The 9,733-nt window shown below is 41.3% G+C and overlaps 1 pseudogene; it reads left to right on the top strand.

Annotated features, from left to right (window-relative positions):
• The first annotated feature begins 1,368 nt into the window (after positions 1-1,368).
• On the top strand, positions 1,369-1,825 carry LOC113838257 (annotated as a pseudogene).
• The last annotated feature ends 7,908 nt before the right edge of the window (positions 1,826-9,733 follow it).

The following is a 9,733-nucleotide window of genomic DNA, read 5'->3' as shown; positions in this document are numbered from 1 at the left end:
TTGTCCTCTGAGGATTATATACACAGTTTTGTCGATGTGTGCCCTGTTATCACCACTTGAGGTAATACAACATTTTTTTTTGTCTTCTGACAACATTAAGGATACATTGCAACATGGGCAGGGAGGGACTCCTGAGGACCCACACCAAGTTTAGTGTCTATTGGCATTTGATGAATGATGAGGACAATATATTTACTCTTCTTTGGAAGGTTTCTGCAGTTCCCTATGTACTAGTGGATGGCACTCCTATGGATATGTAGATATTATTAATTGTACTCACTGTGTTATCTGTTACTTAATGAAACTAAAGAGATCAGGAAGTTGGAAGAGAGACTTATTTGAATGTCCAAAGGGAAACAGAGGGACATAGTGATGGAAGATATGAAATTAACATGCTTCCTAAAGTAATGGAAATTTCAATGACAAAACAATTATGAATAGCAAAAATAATGTTATACATGTTTATAATTTTCATTCATGTGTATATTGTACACTGTGTGTATTTTCTCCACTTCTACTCCTCCTTTTCTTTCCCTCCTAGTTTTCCTTTAGTCTAATAGAAAACTTGACTTATAAACCATAATATATTTGTACACACAATTGTATGCACTATGGAATGTGAAAGAACACTTATGAGACAGTCACATAATGTCTGTGTTTCAGAGATGGTTTTAATTAACACAGTAATCTCCAGTTGCATTCATTTTGCTAAGAGTGAAGTAAATTCCTTTTTCCTTCTTGATGAAGAGTCTGCTGTGTTGTACATATAACCACGTCTTCTTGATACAATCCCATTAACAAACACGTAATTTATTTACATTAATTTAGCTATTTTAGACATTTCTGCATTAAACCTTGATGAGCAAATATTTCAAAATTTACGTTTAGCCATTTTGGTCACTTTTTAGTATGTAAGATACCGTTAATCAAATATTAACTATATGTATCTAAAATGAGGATGTAATCAGAACTTAGCAGCTTTTGAAATTTCCTATCACCATCATCATCACAGCCACCATCTACAAATCAACCTGACAACCTCTTCACAAATTAAATCAACTGTCCTAGGTCAGAAAACTACTGAGAGCTTAGATCCTGATATTACAACCATGTCTACACATTGCTGAGGGAAGGGTTACGTGATGCATTTCCTCAGCCAGGGACGGGACTGGACCTCAGCATCCTGCTGACTGACCCAGGTGTCCTCCATCTCCTTCTTCTCCAGGTGGACTAGGTCCTTATCTAAGAATTTCCCTGCTCATTAATATGCAAATCATGTGAGTCTATGGTTGTAAATACAGGGATGTCCACACCACCAACATATGATCAGTGTCCTCTCCACAGTCCCTGTGCACACAGGTCCTCACCATGGGATTGAGCTGGATCATTGTCTTCCTCATCTCAATTTCTATAGGTAAGGGAATCTCCAGTTACAAACCTGAAGAGGAGCCAGAGAATGAGGTGTAAGTGACACCTACTCTGCCATTTTCTCCACAGCTGTCCACTCCCAGGTCCAGCTGCAGCAATCTGGGGCTGAGCTGGTGAAGCCTGGAACCTCAGTGAAGTTGTCTTGCAAGACTTCAGGCTTCACCTTCACTGAGTATGAAGTGCACTGGGTGAGCAGAAGCCTGGACAGGGCCTGGAGTGGATTGGAGCTGTCCATCCTTATATTGGTGCTACTGCCTATGCACAGAAGTTCAAGGGCAAGGCCAAACTGACTGCAGACACATCCTCCAGCACAGCCTACATGGAGCTCAGCAGCCTGACATCTGAGGACTCTGCAGTCTATTACTGTGCAAGACACAGTGTTGCAACCACATCCTGAGTGTGTCAGAAACCCTGGCAGAACAGGAAGCTGCCCTGGGTCTGAGATGACAGATAACATCAGTCTGGAGACCTGCTCAGAAATAAGCAATGTGAGAGTGCATTTGTCTGTCTCCTCCTCAAAGACGTATATTGCTTTTGTCAACTTTGTAAAAGACAACTAAATATAAAGTGGTATTGATATAGGATGCCCCTAGAGTTCACTGTCTCTGGGGAAATCTTACCAGTTACTGCCTCCATTGACACAGATCTTGTTTAATAAAATAATAACAAAGGAAAGCTGTGATGATGAATTATGATGAAAATATATCTGGATTTTGAGTGATGAGAACTTTTGCAGCAATAGCTGAGAATAAAGTATGATACACAGTTGACCTGTCAATTCCAAATCACTAACTTCAGGGCAAATAAAAACTCCGTAAGTCTTAAGTGGCTTCCAGGTATATTGTTGACTCTGGCTGTGTGGTCCAGCAGAAGTTCCAGTATCTTAGAATGTAACAGATATTTATGTCAAGATGTACTGCTACACATGTGTAATTCCTGTAAGATATACAAATGTATTATTAAATTACTTTTCACACAACTCATTTATCAACTCAATGTTAATTTAGGTAGGTTTTGAGATTATACCTCAGTCTCTTGTCCCACATTTATTGCCTTCCCTGTCCAAGTTCCCAGCTCTAAAGTACACAGACTTTACAGAACATGGAACTACATTGATACAGCATCAACTCTTAACAGTGCATTGGCTCTTCATGCTCATGCTGTAGAGTATTACATTTTAAAAACATGTGTAACAACCAGCATGGAGAACAATTGATATTTGGTAATCTCAAAGTTTTGATTCAGTGTGATGTCTCTTTATCTCAGTACACTAACTTTTAAGTTCCCCTAGCAGACATATCCTCTCCTCCCCTTACAAATATGAATGTCACATGGTTAATATGTATGCAAACATACGGGAAATGCGTTGTGGCAGGCATGAATCCCCTTGGCTGATTCTATGTTAGAGATTATGCAAACCCATGCTGAATCTAATTTACTGCTTGACATAGCAATGACGGTATAAAGTTTCCTCCTATGTTTCCCCAACCTGGAAGACAGGATGAGCAGGTTCCCTGTGTCCTCAGAAACAACTTCAATTTGAGGATGCTCAGTACCAGCAGGGATCACTGTAAACACAACTTACACTGGGCAAGAACGTGTAGTGGTTGAAAGAAACATCTGGAGAGTGAGTGAGTCTTCTGAGACCCTAAGGTTTCCTGTCCTGACCTCAAATAACTGCAGAGACCATGTAATTCTCATGATGTAGCTACGGTGACAAGACTCCAAATTTAGTAGAGTAAAAATTCTTTGTTAATAATATTGCACAATTTCTTATACACAGAGAATGAGGGAAATTTTCAAACATGACTTATAGTCATCAGAACAGCCACCACCAGTATCTGTGAATCTATCTGTAACATCTTTCCCCTGTCAGGAGGGGTTTTCTCAGGTGGAATGTATGACTGTGACCTGGGATCTCAAGCCTTGAAGTTCCACCCACAGTGTGGAGCCCAGGCATTTCTGATAGACATGTCTAGGAGCTGTGGTCCCAAGGAATTGTTCACTGCCCTGTAAAGGCCTCAGCTCAGATGAAGGAGAGAAGGAGAGAAGGAGAGAAGGAGAAGTTGGGCATGATTGCATAATATGGCTTCCATTATAGGTTTCCATCATTCATTTTTTCTGGGAATGTTTTCCATAAAATGAAAGATTTTTAGGCAAATTTGGAATATTAAACCCCAATATAGTGTGTGTGTGTGTGTGTGTGTGTGTGTGTGTGTGTGTGTGACAGAGAGAGAGAGAGAGAGAGAGAGAGAGAGAGAGAGAGAGAGAGAGAGAGAGGTTCTGAGGTCATATAGTATTCATAGGTCCCACATTTATTTGCTTCCCAATATCAATCACCACAGTCTCAAGCCTTTATAGACCATGGACCTGTAATGATACACCATTAACTCTCAGAGGCCATTAGATACCACGTGCTCAATTTGTTTTACAGAGTGTTTGGAATTTGGCCTGGTAGAGTACTTGTAGACACCGTCCACCAGTTCTGCTGTCTGTCAATTCAGTTCATCATTAGTGGTCATAGATACATCTAGGTCCAACAACACCAAGAACAGACTGGGTTTCATGGATCTGGAAAACAACTGAGGCACAGCTCACCATTCATCCTTGAAATATTTACTCAACATAACCATAGATAATGAAGACATAAGGCAGAGTCATAGTTTGGGCATTGTGTGTGAGCCCAAAAACAAACTTATAATAGTCAACTCTCCAAACCAGCAGGCAGCACTGTAGAGACAACTGTTCCTTACAAGTAAATGGTATCAGAATCCAATAAGAAAGTTGTGCACTGAAGGGATTCCAACAGCCTGTTCGGAATTCATTGCCAACATCATTGCATTCAGAGACTGTGGTGTAGATAGAACAGAAGCCATGCAACCGACTGGCTCCATCTGCTTCTGTCCTGGAACAGTAGGTGCATCTGATTCATGATATTGAAGTTAGAGCAAAACAGACAGGTGAAAGCAGACACTCCATTGTATATATTTTGGTTTTAATACGAGTAACTACAACACAGACATTTATAATTACATGCAAACCAAATTATACACAGTTGTATTGGCTTTTCTTATTCCTGGGAGAACCTTGCAAATCCATCCTTCCTAATGAAATCATTCAAATCCTAGAAAGCTTTATTGCAACATGCCCTGTCCCAGAATAAGAAGAAAATGGGCCTGGAATAAGCAAGAGTGCAAGAGAGAGAGAAAATATGAGACACAATATCTAAAAATGTTCCATTGAGTACCTACTGTTGCATTTGTGTCCACGCTTAAATGGGTTAACATGCCCAAAGGGATTCCACTGCAGAACAGCAGTTTTTCTTTTCAAGCAAGCGTCAGTTGTAGAAACATGGTGGTTAGGTATGAGAGCCTGTGTCCATGTCCCCAACTCTGGGATCCTGTCTGATTTGTCTTGGCTCAGGCTCTGTGAGGCTTTCACAGTATCTAAGTTCACGTGTGTATCAATCAATCCTGATTTCTCTAGAAGACACTGTTTCCCTGGAGTTGTCCTCTGTCTCTGGATCTTACAATCTATTCAGTTTTACATTTTGTTCTCAGAAACAAGACTGGCCTATGGAGTTATTGTGGGGAAGTTGGAGCAATGCAGTATCTCACATCCTCCTCAGGACCTCTGGGGCCTCTCTGGCCATTACCTCATAGGGAGTTTCATGTGCCCATCAAGGTGGTCTTCATTTAATCACTCAGGTCGTCTGTGATGAGCACTGTCCACCATGCATTTACCTCTTTTCAAAGACTCAGAAGTTAAAATAAACAGAAATCTCATCCCATGTTCTTTTCTCTCATCTTTCTGCAGGCACATATCTCACATAACATAGAGCATGATCAGAACAAGCAGTGGGACAACACTAATAACTAAATGAGAAGTTCATCGGCATCACTAACTTTTCATACAATTTTCTGAAACCTATTATTTTTGTAACAATAATACACCATCAGATCCATAAAAACACACCAAAATCTGAACCAAATAGTGTTCCCCCAACTAAATAAAATCTGAAATACAAAACTATGGATCTATGAACTGTAGATTATCCAGACATTTTTTATAATAGCTTCCTAATTTATGTTTCTCTTACTCCATAGTCCACTTTTGATTACTCACAGTATCCTTGATTTGATTTCTTGTGCCATATGGATTCTATATCCTCTAAGATATATGGTAACTTATGTTTCAGGATCCTTATTTCAATATGAATTTATAAATACATATGCATTTATTTCTATTTATTAATTTATTTAACAAACTGCTGTTTAACCTCTTTCCATTTCTCCAAAACCCTGCCCATTTCGCCCAAACCCCCATCCACTTCTCTTCAGTGGAGGGCGTGCCTCCAATGGATATCAACAAAACATGGCATGTCAAGATGATGACACAATTTAGCACGAGGAAGAGGGTCACAAAGTCAGCAGATGAGTCACAGACAGACCTGCTCATACTTTCATGTGTCCCACAAGAACACCATGCATACTACACATCTGGCACATATATGCAGAACCCTAGGTCAGATCCATTCACACGCTTGTCGGTCAGTAAAGTCTGCTGTGTGAGAATTGTCTAATTTCTTTATGCAGGCAAATAGTGCTATGAACTTTCCTCTTATCACTCCATTCATAGTGTCCCAATGTTTGGATGTGTTGTGCCGTCATTGTAATTGAATGCTAGGAGGTCTCTCCTTTCTTTCTTTATTTCTTCCTTGACCCAGGAGTCAGTCAGGAGGAAGTGGTTTAGTTACCATGAGTTTGTAGGCTTTCTGTTTTTCTATAGTTGTTGACGTCCAACTTGAATCCATGGTAGATCCCAGGGAGTTATTTTAATTTTCTTGTTGCCATGGAGACTTGCTGTGTGATGGAGACTGTGGACAGATGCAAAGGGGAAACAGCAGGGAGGTCCCCGCCTCTGTCTGGAGTTTATTCACTTTGCTATCCACACATAACCGGGCTGACTGAGTGACAGCTGTCCGAGACATGAATGGTCACCAAAGGACTCAAAGCAGAAAAGATTCCAAATCAGCAGCTCCCTTCATTTAGCAGCTCTAAATGAAGTCACTTTATTGCTAATGGCACAGAAACAGAAAAGTCATAGTCCATAAGAACTCTTAGCCATAACATTGTTTCTGTAATTAATTAATCACTTAAACAATTACATCACAACTCCCCTTTCTAATCCAGGGGTGACTATTCCAAGGGTCCTTATCTTGAAATTGATCCCACTACCACCAGGAAATTCCTGCATCCTCAGAAAATTGGAGAGATGGGAATACATTAAAACCATGGCACTGGAGACCAGGTGGCAGACTCCTTTCCTTCCTGTGGTAATCACACACAAGGAACCCATATATAGTTTGATGAAAACTAATGGTACAAATGCAAAGGATGTTAACTAACACAGCTCATACACAAAAATATGCCATATATGTAAAAGCATTTTGTGATGTGTTTAGTATATCACAAGGAATACCCTCATACTGTTAATGTTTATTTAATACACACACATACACTCTCTCTCTCTCTCTCTCTCTCACACACACACACACACACACACATATATATATATATATATATATATATATATATGTATATATAATGAGGATAAAAATTGTGTCTTGTGCATGTTAAACTTTCCCACCATGCTGTCTCCAGCCCAGTTTCAAAGCTATAATTTAATGTATACTTCACTATTCATCCATTTTTACATTAGTTCCCATTGAATTTTCATATTGTAATGTTTAATTTTTAAACTTCTATGAACTTAATGTATAATATCTGGTAAGATAAGCGGTGAAGAGTTCATGTATAAAAAGAAAAAAATAAGTTAAGGATGTTGAATCTTTTTATAAACAAATCATGAAAAATATTTTAATGATATCATCGTCCTCACTGGTTCATTTTCTCTCAGAAATTTGCACCATTACCTGGTGCCTCTAAGGCTCTCACACACCAGAGAATAATATATATCAGGAAGATATGCAAATACTGCCTCCCTCTGCTCATAAAACCAGCCCTGCCCTCACCCCGCAGGTCAGGCAGAGGACTCTAGCCCTGTCTTCCCATTCAGTGAGCAGCACTGAAAACACAACAATCAACATGGGGTTGGGGCTGCACTGGGTTTTCTTTGTTGCTCTTTTAAAAGGTAGATAACACGGGATGCTGAGTGTGTGAGGAGACATGAGTGAGAGAGACAGTAGACTTTGTGACAGTTTCTTCATCAGGATCCTCTCTGTTTGCAGGTGTCCACTGTGAGGTGCAGCTGGTTGAGTCTGGTGGAGGATTGGTGAAGCCTGCAGGGTCACTGAAACTCTCCTGTGTTTCCTCTGGATTCACATTCAGTAACTATTTCATGAACTGGGTTCGCCAGGCTCCAGGGAAGGGACTGGAGTGGGTTGCTCAAATAGACACTAAAAGTTATAATTATGCAACCTATTACGCGGATTCGGTGAAAGGCAGATTCACCATCTCCAGAGATGATTCCCAAAGCATGGCCTACCTGCAAATGAACAACATGAGAACTGAGGACACGGCCACTTATTACTGTGCAAGCAACACAGTGAGGAGTCTGCAGTGTGAGCCCAGACAAAATCCTCCCTGCCGGGTTCCCATGACCAGCAGAGGGCGCTCAGCACACATAAAGCCCAGGTTCAGACATAATAGATTATTTTTTCCTGTTTTATCAGTGTGTCCTCTCCATCTGCTGGTTTTCTTGGGGATCCCTTTATAATTATAAACTCAGGAATTGATCAGCGCCTCTAAAAATTATGACTTCTGCTTCAACGAACATTCTTAAAAAAAATATGTCACTTAGTCCTCCCTGAAGAAAATGCAGAAAGTGTCTATGAGGGATGAGTGATTCCCTGTGGTCACCAGGATCGGCTGCTGGAGAAGCTCAGGAACCTCAGGTGGACTTTTCCCTGATACTGAAGTTACGGCCGACCCTCAGCTGGAATAGTCTTAATAATTCTGAGGGAACCAAGTGGAAGGGGAGCCAGGCTCAGTCACACCAAGCACCTTGAATTGTCCAATCCTCTCTCCTCCTCTGGAGGGCTGCACACATGAGGGTAAGAAGTGAAAGAATTGAATTTAATTAAAATATTTCCATTACTGCATTCATCATGGCATCTTCTGCCCTGTGTTGAATTAGATAATTCTACTTCTGACCACTGTGTACTTACCACAGATCTCTGCTGCTTCTCTGGAGCTAAGGAATGGCTAACCCTGTGGTTGGGGTGGTGTCCTTCCTGTGTGATTGTAATATGGGATGAGTGCGGATCCCTGCAGCTCTGTTTCCTTCTCAGGAACTTTGACTGAAAAGGAGGGTAAGGGCTATGAATTGTTGACTCCGGTTAGGATGGCTGTGTGTATGACAGAAACAGCCCTCTGGGAGAAAGACTGTATGATGGGGACAAACACTAATTTGCATCAATATCACCACCCTGTTTTTGGGCTACTAGCACAAGTCTTAGTTATCATATGAGCAGCAAGAGAGCCTTCCTGCCGGAATCTGTGCCATGGGTCAGGCGCCTTGCTTAGAAACAGCTCTTGGATAAGGTAACTCCTCAGAGCAAATAGAGAGGAGGTAATTGCACAGCAGAGGGAGGGAACCTCCATGTGGCTGAACTTTTGGGAAAGGCAGCTGGTCCATGGAAGTCTGCAACCTTGATGAGGCAGCAAAGCCTTCCAACAGATCCCAGTGGGAATCAGTAATGGACAGGAGTGAGCTGATGCCCAGTACCAAGAATCTTGACCATAATGCAACCAAGAACCAGAGACAGCCACATCCTGAAGGCAAGACTGCCAGGTCATCACTGTCACACACACTCCTTATAGACCAGAACCCTGGATATGCATAACTGTGATTATAATATATTAAGAATGACTATGAAGACACTGACTGGGAACTTCTAATCTCTCCTCATCGATCTCCAAGAGACACAAAACAAACTTCCAAAGAGTGCAATCAGACATTCTGTGCGGTCTTTCGTGATGTTAGCTGAGCAGAGGCTCCTGAGAGGAGATGCTCACCTTTCCTATTGTAGGTGTTTGGGCAGATCAGATGGGACATGTATTCTGGCACTTGGGACTCTCAGAATACCCCGGAGCCAAGGAATAGCACAGGTCATAGTAAACATAGCAGCTTACAGCCCTGCTCCAGAGAAGGCTTCCCGGGTGTATCAGATCTGCTCAGGCAGGAGAGGGCTTCCCCAGCGAAGTTGTTACAGTTCTGCTCTGCTCCCCGGGAGCAACTGTATGGTGAATTAAAATTCTGCTGTACTGTTGGTGCCTAGTCC

Source organism: Cricetulus griseus, chromosome 5 (genome assembly GCF_003668045.3).
Source record: "Cricetulus griseus strain 17A/GY chromosome 5, alternate assembly CriGri-PICRH-1.0, whole genome shotgun sequence".
NCBI classification, from domain to species: Eukaryota; Metazoa; Chordata; class Mammalia; order Rodentia; family Cricetidae; genus Cricetulus; species Cricetulus griseus.
This window is presented reverse-complemented; position numbering and strand designations above follow the sequence as displayed.